This window comes from Coptis chinensis, chromosome 6 (assembly GCF_015680905.1).
Source record: "Coptis chinensis isolate HL-2020 chromosome 6, ASM1568090v1, whole genome shotgun sequence".
Classification (NCBI taxonomy): domain Eukaryota; kingdom Viridiplantae; phylum Streptophyta; class Magnoliopsida; order Ranunculales; family Ranunculaceae; genus Coptis; species Coptis chinensis.
Genome location: NC_141461.1, coordinates 89,259,829 through 89,270,071, shown reverse-complemented (window position 1 = coordinate 89,270,071; position 10,243 = coordinate 89,259,829). Strand labels below are relative to the sequence as shown.

Here is a 10,243-nt window from a genome sequence, read left to right as displayed (position 1 = left end):
CCTGTTAGTTTTGTAGGTAGTGTCTAACATGAAAACTATTAGAAAAGTCTGAGCTAACTTAACACCTTCTGGATGGGCCTATAACAACTCACGCAATCTCTGCAATTGTGTGAGACCATTCATATCCAATCTCCTCACCTTCTGCCTTGCAGTGTAGACTTGGGATATACTAGATATGTTTTCATGATACTTATTCTTGATGGAATCCAAAATTTGTTTAGGCTTTATTCCACACTTACTCATCTCTGACAAGTACTCGAACTCTGGAACGGTCAGACAAGTAGCAAATGCATGTCTTTCAAGGGTCTTCGCCAATACATGGTTGTGAATACCATTTCTAACTTATATTTTCCAACTATTGACAGTCCCGCGTTGGAAAACACCTTTTAACTTAAATGGACATCCTGATTTTTTGGTTTTCGACTTTCTCTTATTACCCCTCCTTTCGCCTTCTTTCTTGTGTGACCGATACACACCCGAGCACTCGCAAGCCAAATTCAATCTTGCTACTCGATTTCCCTTAGCATACTCAGACTTTTCAATTACCACAACCACATAACTTGTTTTCCTCTAGCGGTTGCCCAACCAATTACCTCGCTACGTGTATGAAAGACCTAAACAAATAAAAAACAACAACTATTATTAATATACTAATAAAATTATATTTAGAAAATAAAATAAAAATGAAATCAATGCCTACTCCATCATACCTCTTATGTAGTAAATATTTCTGTTGTATCACTTAAAATCGGTTGACAATCCACGTCATTCGAGTTTGCAGAAGATCGGTTCTCGGATCGCGGTAAAGGATCCTACATATAGAATAAAACAAGAGTCTAAAACAATTTGTGTAATGAGGGATTTCAAAGTCACAAAAAAAAAATGAACTTCTCACTAAATTTAGTCCAAACGACCCAGCCACATCGGCCAATAGGGTTCCTAAACAACCAAGTCATGTAGTTCCATAAAGGGTCCAAATAAACGACCAAGCCATGTTGGTTGACCCAGAGGTGTCGTTTGGGCTCGGGTTCTAAATGTTGTTGATTAATTCATTCAAGTATTTTGCATTCATTCATTCATTCAATCAATCAAGTGTTTTGCATTCATTCTAATCAACGCTCTCTTGTAGATTCATTAATTCATTCAATCAATCAAGTGTTTTGTATTCATTCTAATTAAGTGTTACCTCATTATTTAGGTTTTCTTGTCTTTGTCGTCGTCGATGATTTCTCGGCATCTCATTTGCTAGACTAGTCGCATCTTCTATTTCTTTAACTTCTTCACCTTCACCTTCAACATTTTTTAGCACCTCAAGCATTGGTTTAAACAATCACCACAAAAGTCTATTGGTTGTTCTTCACCTTCAACATTTCTTCTATTTTCTCCTTCTCTAATTTGTTGTTTTGCACCTCAAGCTAGCATTACCTTAATGTTTCTTCTTCATCTTCGTGTTCCATTTAGGATTTTGATTGAGTATAAAAATAGTAAAGAGTAAATGAGAAACTTGAGTATGAAAAAAAGAGTAAAGAGTAAATGAGAAACTTGAGTATTCTATGTAGAGATATTTGAAATTTTGATATATTTTAAATAATTGAGTGAAATATGTTTGTAAACCCTAAACCCTAAACCCCAAACTAGTTTATTATTCACAATTGAAAAAAAAAATAGAAAATAACAAGTTTAGATATAAAACAAATTATTATTTTAGATTTGGATAATTGAGTGAAATATGTTTGAGATTAAATTTTTTTTATGGAGGTACGAATTTGTAAACCCTGAACCCTAAACTCTAAACCCCAAACTAGTTTATGATTCACAATTTGAAAAAGAAAATGGAAAATAACAAGTTTAGATATAAACCAAATTATTATTTCGAATAATTGAGTGAAATATGTTGGTACGAAATTTGTAAACCCTGAACCCTGAACCCTAAACCCTAAACTAGTTTATGATTCACAATTGAAAAAAAAATGAAAAATAACAAGTTTAGATATAAAACAAATTATTATTTTAGATTTTGGCATGTTTGATTACATGTTTTAACTTGGTTATATAGATACTATGTCATAACAGATAAAGAGTGCAGAGTGCATGTAATTGTGTTGTTCTTAATCCAATTTTTTAAATCGGATTTCAATTTTGCTAATTCAATTGGGATGTGTTGATAATTGATTATTACTAATTCAATTTTACAGATGATTGTTTAAATAAATTATTGTACAATTATGATATATTAATGATTTTGTATTATAAGAAAAGTGTCCGGTGTTTATGTATAAGAAAAGTGTAATTGGTGTTTATGTATTATTGGTTAATCGGGCTAATCATTGGTTAATCAGGAATTTGCTTGGTTTCGAACTTTTGAATTATTTTAGTCAAAACGACTCCCCCAGGTCGCCCAATAGATGCCCCAAACGACCTAGATATACCGCTTGCATGTGATACCAAACGACATGGTCAAACTGTTCCATGGAAAAAACAGAGAGCTCTGTCTCAAACGATATGGCCAAGCCATTTGAGTGTACACTCAAATGATATGTTCAAGCCCTTTGAGTGTACACTCAAATGATATGGTGGTACCATTTTAGTGTACACTCAAACGACACGCTCAGACCGTTCCATGGAGATTCCAGAGAGTCAATTCTCAAACGACAAGCTCAGACTGTGTGGATGTACACTAGAACGACATGGTAGTATCGTTTGAGTCTATACTTAAACGATATGGCGAGATCGTACACTCAAACGACCCGACAGTTTCGTTATGGCGAGACTGGTTGAATTGGTTGTTGGGCCTGGATTTTGATGGAAAACTTGTAAAATTTCTTTTTTTTTTGGTTGCCCAATCCAATTTAATGAGTGGCCAATACTACCGTGGGATATATCCGGCGCACAAACTTTATAAGACGGGAGATGTGATCCAGATGTAGGTAGTTTTTAACATATTTGAAAAATAATAAAACGATAATGAACAAATTTGTAATTATCGTGTATTCTTCTTGTTTATCATTTGTACTAGTTTGTAACAATTGAGAGTCGTGGTGCATGAACTAATTGCAACCTCCATATGCAAACCCAAGTTTTCCACCAGCCACATCATAAACCACCTCAACTGTTTGTTGTTGCCAATTCCCAATTACCGCTGTCTCCTCGGCATCCATATTTCCAGCAAAGGCCAAGCACACTTGGTATACATTCGATGCGTAAAAAATACCAGAGAAATCTACATCCAAATCGGTTTCATTAGCAAAGTGCAATACTATCTTTGGTACATTGACAATTTAAAATCCGCTGAAGTCGTAGCAAGTGTTCAACACAGACATTGCTGGTGCAGCGGGGTAACTTGCCATTGCTTGTTGAAATGTTATTCGAAAAGCTGAATAGGCTTGTTGGGTGTTATCCCTCACATGAGGAAGATTGACAAAACAAGAAACTAGGTTGTATTGGGAGAGTGGATGACATTGTGAAGTATGGTCGGCTTGGTCATGCCAACTTTCCCACTCATGGATGTCCCGTCAGAACCGTCTCACTTCCAAAGTTCCTACATCGATACTATTTCGAAGTCGGTCTAGTCTGACTAACTTTAAGAAGTGTGGATGTCCCAGTTGAACCGATCGAGATCCGTTTTTGTTGAAATATTTTGAAATTTTAGAATACTATAAAACCAAAGTTAGGTTTTGAATAACATAAGTCTTCAATAGAAACCCAATTTTGAGAGCAATCAAAATTGAGAGAGAACCCTTGCAAAGAGAAAAGATTGTAAGGAGAGAGGAGTGATCTAGTAAGGTGGAGAGACTTGAGAGGAGTGATTTTAATCTTCCTTCCCATACTTATAAAAGAATTAACTCTTGTGAAAGTAGGCATCATTGGTCGAACCACGTTACATCTTGTTGATAGGGTTATATACTAAAAGCATTACTTTTGTATTAACTATAATTCTTTATATTTTGAATGAGAATCATATGGGCAAATGTTATGTATATTATATATGTTATTCGTTATATGCATGCGTCTAATACTTTATGTTGTAGATGATATGGTGTGTGTTGACACACAGAAGATCATATCATCAGTACCTTATAAAGTATAAGTAAACGTTCACAACCTAGATGGATTTGGACAAACCATTAGTACGGTTGTATTATAATCTAGTATTAGTCTATCTTGACTATAGGATTACACTAGTACACTTTGTGTGTATTGAACAGGACCAAGTGAGGTTGTTTCTCTTTATATTGACTATATAAGAGAACAAACACCTCTGTTATTATGGATGCTTGTCCTCTTAATCCGAATATAATAACGGGCACTTACGTGCATTGTACATTGCTTTAAATCATCAATGAGTGAGATTCATTTGTGAATCAACAAACTCGATAGATTAGGTAATGACATTGTATATAAGGTGTGCTGTTGATTATAGAAAGAATTCGTGACCCGCAGGAAGTCGGGCTGATGATGTCCCCTTGAGGAGCTCATAAGGATTGTCATGTAAACCCTGCAGGTGGATTTAATTCGACATGACAATAAGGTTGAGTGGTACTACTCAAGGACATAAAAAGTTGATTAATGTAGTTGTCAGTAACTTGACTTAATCAATGGGCATTGGATATCTTAAACACGGGAAGATCAACAAGCATATAATATATAGCCCATAAACGTAACACGTAATTTGGGATTAGGGCGGTAGTGCAACAATGACCTTTAGTGGAATAAGCCATTTGTTGACGGACTTGGGCCGTGTGTTCTGGGCGAACATGGGAAGCTTAAGTCCGTCAGAAGACCTAACCCTGATTTCTCCTCATGGTCCCTATTGTAGCCTATAAATAGAAACCTCTTTCTCTGGCCGACTTTCTCAAGGTTTTGCTCAAGGAAAGAAAGATCCAAAAATCGGTTCTAACTTTGTGAGTGAGAGAGGCCAAGAGAGAAAGAAGGAGGTTGGAAGATCGTTGCCCACACAATGTCCATTCTAAAGGATAGGAATACAACAGAAGATCAAGAGGTTGCTGATTCATAGATCTTGGATTCTCAGAGTTATCTTAGCCGATCTAAAGGTATGAATTTCTAACCAAACCGTGAACACCCTTTATTCCGTTGCGCATGGTGTTTCGCGGTTCATAGTCATTCGATGAAACAATAACAGTTCCTACACTTGTGTTGTGGTATGCTTTACTTTCTTTGCATTATTATTACTTTTTTGTGATAGTTGTTTAGAGAGTTGGGCTTGCTATGTTAGTTGTATTTAAAGTTTGGATTTTTTATTGGAGTAGAAGATTGTCTAAGTACAAGTTATCTTAGTAGTGGGGATCGATTGGTATCGTTGTCCCCAACAAGTGGTATCAGAACCAGGTTAGATAAATCTAGGTTGTTATCCAAATTTTGCTTGGAAAGTGTTTGACAAAATTCCTGAGAGAAGGTTTGAGTTGAAATAGCTTGTAGAGATGGACCATTCTGTAAACACTCGCATAACTAATCTGAATAGAGCTAACTACACTATTTGGAAAGCTAAGATGGAAGATCTGTTCTATTGCAAGGACTTGGCACAACCCATTGAGAATGGAAGAGTAAAACTGGAAGCTACTGCCATGGTTGAGTGGAGCAAGCTTGACAGAAAAACAATTGGGTACATTCGACAGTGGACAGATGACAGTGTCTTCCACCATGTATCTTAAGAGACTACCGTTTTTGGCTTGTGGAAGAAACTCGAAGACCTCTATGAGAGGAAGTCGGCCAAAAACAAAGTGTTACTTAGTAAGAAGTTTGCTAACACTAAGTACAAAGAAAGTTCTTCAATGTTTGAGCACCTTAATGAAGTACAGAATACCATCAATCAGTTGCACTTGATGAAGATTAAAATGGGTGACGAAGTTGAGGCTTTGTTCCTATTAAACTCTCTACCCGACAATTGGGAGACGTTAGTAGTTTCTTTTAACAGAGCCGCTAAGAATGGAGTCATTTCCATGGAGATGGCTACCGGAGCATTGTTGAATGAGGAGACAAGAAGGGGTTCAAGAAGCAGCTCCTCTTACTCAAAGATCCTTGTCACAGAGAAGCGGGGGAGAGGTAAGAGCAGAAAACCCTCTCATTCTAGAGGTGATGACAGAAACAAATCTAGGGATAAAGCTAAAACTCCTAAGGTAGAGAGACAATTTTACTATTGTACTACCAAGGGTTACTTCAGGTATGAGTGCAGAACACTGAAGAGGGATGAGAAGAATAATTGGGTACATGAAGACATGGTATAGAGGAATAGAATCACAGGCCGAGATACTACCGCACTAGTAGACGATGATCTAGTAGGAATTGTGTCAGATTGTGGTGAGTGCTGTGTTAGTACCTCTTGCCAGGATACAGAGTGGGTGATAAATATAGGAGCATCCTATCACGTCACACCACACAGGGGATTTTTCACTGCCTACAGTTGTGGTGAATTTGGTGAGGTAAAGATGGGTAACATTGGAGTCTCAAAAATTATAGGCATTGGGGATGTTCATGTAGAAACCAATGTTGGCTACACCTTGACACTCAAGGATGTAAGACATGTCCCTGACATTCAGCTAAGCCTAATTTCTGCTGGGAAGTTAGATGATGATAGCTTTCAAAAATCGTTTAGTAACAGGGTATGGAAACTAAGCAGAGGTTCCATTGTAGTAGCCAAAGGCAAGAAAACTTGCTCGCTTTACAAGACACATGCTAGTTTGTGTAAAACACAGTTAAATGTGGCACAAGAAGAAACTTCCTCCGAACTATGACATAAGAGACGGTGTCATATGGGAGAAAAAGACATGGAAGTTCTTGCCAAGCAAAAGGCCTTGCCAAACATCAAAGGTACGCATTTAAATAGATGTACTCATTGTTTGGTAGGAAAGCAACACAAGGTGTCTTTTCAAAGATTCCCCACTCACAGAAAGGACAATGTCCTTAAGCTTGGACACACTAATTTATGTGGTCCTATGAAAGTAAAGTCCCATGGGGGAGCTTTGTTTTTCTTGACTTTCATTGATGATGCGTCAAGAAATATATAGGCATATAGTCTGAAATCCAAGGATGAAGTACTTGGCGTGTTCAAGACTTTCCATAGCATGGTGGAGAGAGAGACAGGGAAGCCTTTGAAGTGAATTCAAGCAGATAATGGGGGTGAGTATATTGGGCCATTTGAAGAGTACTGCAAGATTCATGGGATTTGTCATGAGCAGACCGTTCTCAAGACACCACAACACAATGATATAGCCGAGAGGATGAATCATACCATTCTAGAGAGGATGAGATGTATATTGGGTAGAAGCAATGTGCACAGCCGTGCATGTGATCAACCTATCGCCTTCGAAGCTTTTGAATAGTGACTATCTAGAGAGAGTATGGTCAGGTTGAGATGTTGATTATGGATACTTGAGGGTATTTGGGTGCAAGACATTTGTTCATATTCCCAAGGACAAGAGATCCAAGTTTGATGACAAAGCCAAGCAGTGTAGTTTTCTGGGTTATGAGGATGAGAAGTTTGGCTACAAACTCTATGATCCGATTAACAAGAAGGTAATCCGAAGTCGAGATGTTGTGTTCTTGGAAGACCAAACCATTCGAAGTTGAGGATGGTGAGAAGCTAGAAGCTTTCGCTAATGATCTTGTTGATTCAGAACCAAAAGTTCCTACTGTGGAACATGTAAAAGGCATTGAGAATGTAGAGCACCATGAGTTTAAAGCTCATGATGATGATCCTATTGCTCATGATGGGATAAAACCTATTGATAAAGAAGATGCAGATGAAGTGCATGAACCACCACCTGAACAAGCAGAAGTGCATCCTCCTGAGTCACAAGAAAATAGGGTAAAGAGGTCCGACAGAGAGAGACTAGCTTCAACCAGGTATTGTTTTCATCGTTGGTATTGTAAGCCAATTTCTGTCAAATCTGGGTAAAGAGCATTGGGAAGGTGTTAAGTGGATATTAAGATATCTTAAGGGCACTTTCAAGGCGTGTTTGTATTTTGGTGGGAGTAAGACCTTGCTTGAATGTTACACAGATGGAGACATGGCAGGTGATGTTTACTCGATGAAGTCAACCTCCCGTTATCTGTTTACTTTTGCAGGGGGGGTAGTTTCTTGACAATCCAAGTTGCAAAAATATGTTGCCCTCTCCACTACAGAAGCCGAGTATATTGCAGCCACTGAGTGTTGCAAAGAGATGCTATGGATGAAGAGGTTCTTCGATGAACTAGGGCTAAAGCAGAAACAATTTGTAGTTATATGTGATAGTCAGAGTGCCATCCATTTGAGCAAGAATCCGAGTTTTCATTCTAGATCCAGACACATACATGTGCGTTATCATTGGATTAGAAAAGTTCTCGAAGAGAAGCAATTGTGCATTGAGATGATTCATACCGACAAGAACGGGTCGGATATGATGACCAAAGTCTTGCTAAAAGGTAAGTTTGATGTTTGTTATGCTATTGCTGGAATGGTAGCACACTCCTCCTATTGATTTGGGAATGCGTGGAGATATCGCCCCTCATGGCTCGGGAGAGGGAGATTGTTAGGTGTTATCCCTCACATGAGGAAGATTGACAAAACAAGAAACTAGGTTGTATTGGGAGAGTGGATGACATTGTGAAGTATGGTCGGCTTGGTCATGCCAACTTTCCCACTCATGGACGGCCCGTCAGAACCGTCTCACTTCCAAAGTTCCTACATCGATATTGTTTCGAATTCGGTCTAGTCTGACTAACTTTAAGAAGTGTGGACGTCCCAGTTGAACCGATCGAGATCCGTTTTTGTCGAAATATTTTGAAATTTTAGAATACTATAAAACTAAAGTTAGGTTTTGAATAACAGAAGTCTTCAATAGAAACCCAATTTTGAGAGCTATCAAAATTGAAAGAGAACCCTTGCAAAGAGAAAAGCTTGTAAGGAGAGAGGAGTGATCTAGTAAGGTGGAGAGACTTGAGAGGAATAATTGTAATCTTCCTTCCCACATTTATAAAAGGATTAGCTTTTGTAGAAGTAGGCATCATTGGCCAAACCACGTTACATCTTGTGTTGTAGTATGTTTTACTTTCTTTGCATTATTATTAATTGTTTGTGATAGTTGCTTAGAGAGTTGGGCTTGCTAGGTTAGTTGTATTTAAAGTTTGGATTTTTTATTGGAGTAGAAGATTGTCTAAGTACAAGTTATCTTAGTAGTGGGGATCGATTGGTATCGTTGTCCCCAACATGGCTAAGGGTGGTAGTCGGGTAATGACAGTTGCCAGAGTCTATTATGGTTCCAGATAGGTTAAATGTAGATGGTGATATCGCCAATTTAGTTGCTCCTACACTTATTCCTTGTAAGCCCAGGAAATAAAATGATGGACCTCGTGAGTCTGTGAGAAGTGGTGTAAACTTTGCAGCAGTTGAATTGGACAAAGTCGAACTGGAAGCAGTTGAATTGAGAGCACCAAAGGCTAGGAATCCAGAACTGGAACTTGATGGAATGTAGTATGAGAATGACTTGTTATACTTTTGGGAAGTCTAAGATACAAATGAGATATTGTCGCGACCAAGGCCGAGTAACCCAGCTGCTTGCCCGAATAAGCCATTATTTTGTTCACCACAACCGAATTGAAACTTGGGGAATACATCAGATGGTATCATTGTCAGTGTTTCTTCTGCAAAGAATCCATAGGAATATGACTGGTCTCCATATGTAATGCCATACACAAGGTACCCATCGCTTCCTACTAAGAAATCCAGCCAAGATATCATATACAATCAAGAACATACATACCAGAGATGCCCCTGCTATGTATAACCCAATCAAAGGCATTGGCGAAGCGTAATTGGCACCATCCAATGTGCGATTGATACACCCATGATTGGCCATTTTTTTTCTACTTCGCCTGTTCGTTGTGTGATTGAGTTTTTCTTTATTAATTTTTCGTCCAGGACGTGGTGGGAAAATACTCATCAGTTCCTAAACACTCAGCAGAGAAACTTAAGCTCTGCCACCACAAGTTCTATCTATTTCTCTATAATCTCTATGATGAGTTTTAATTATTTAATCTCTTTGCGTCGACTATTGGTAAAGTATCGTCCGTTGATCAATAAGATATTATTAGATGCACATTATTTAATTGAAGAGTCTTACCCTTTTGGTTACCATAAAGGTTAGAACCTTGATGGATACATCAAAGAAATTTAAGATGATACTCATGGTCTAACATAGATACATCAAAGAAATTTAAGATGATACTCATGGTCTAACATATGCTTGCT

The 10,243-nt window shown here is 37.9% G+C and overlaps 1 pseudogene; it reads right to left on the bottom strand.

Annotated features, from left to right (window-relative positions):
* Nucleotides 1–3,047: 3,047 nt before the first annotated feature.
* Nucleotides 3,048–9,848, bottom strand: LOC147495251 (aspartyl protease family protein At5g10770-like; annotated as a pseudogene).
* Nucleotides 9,849–10,243: the final 395 nt, after the last annotated feature.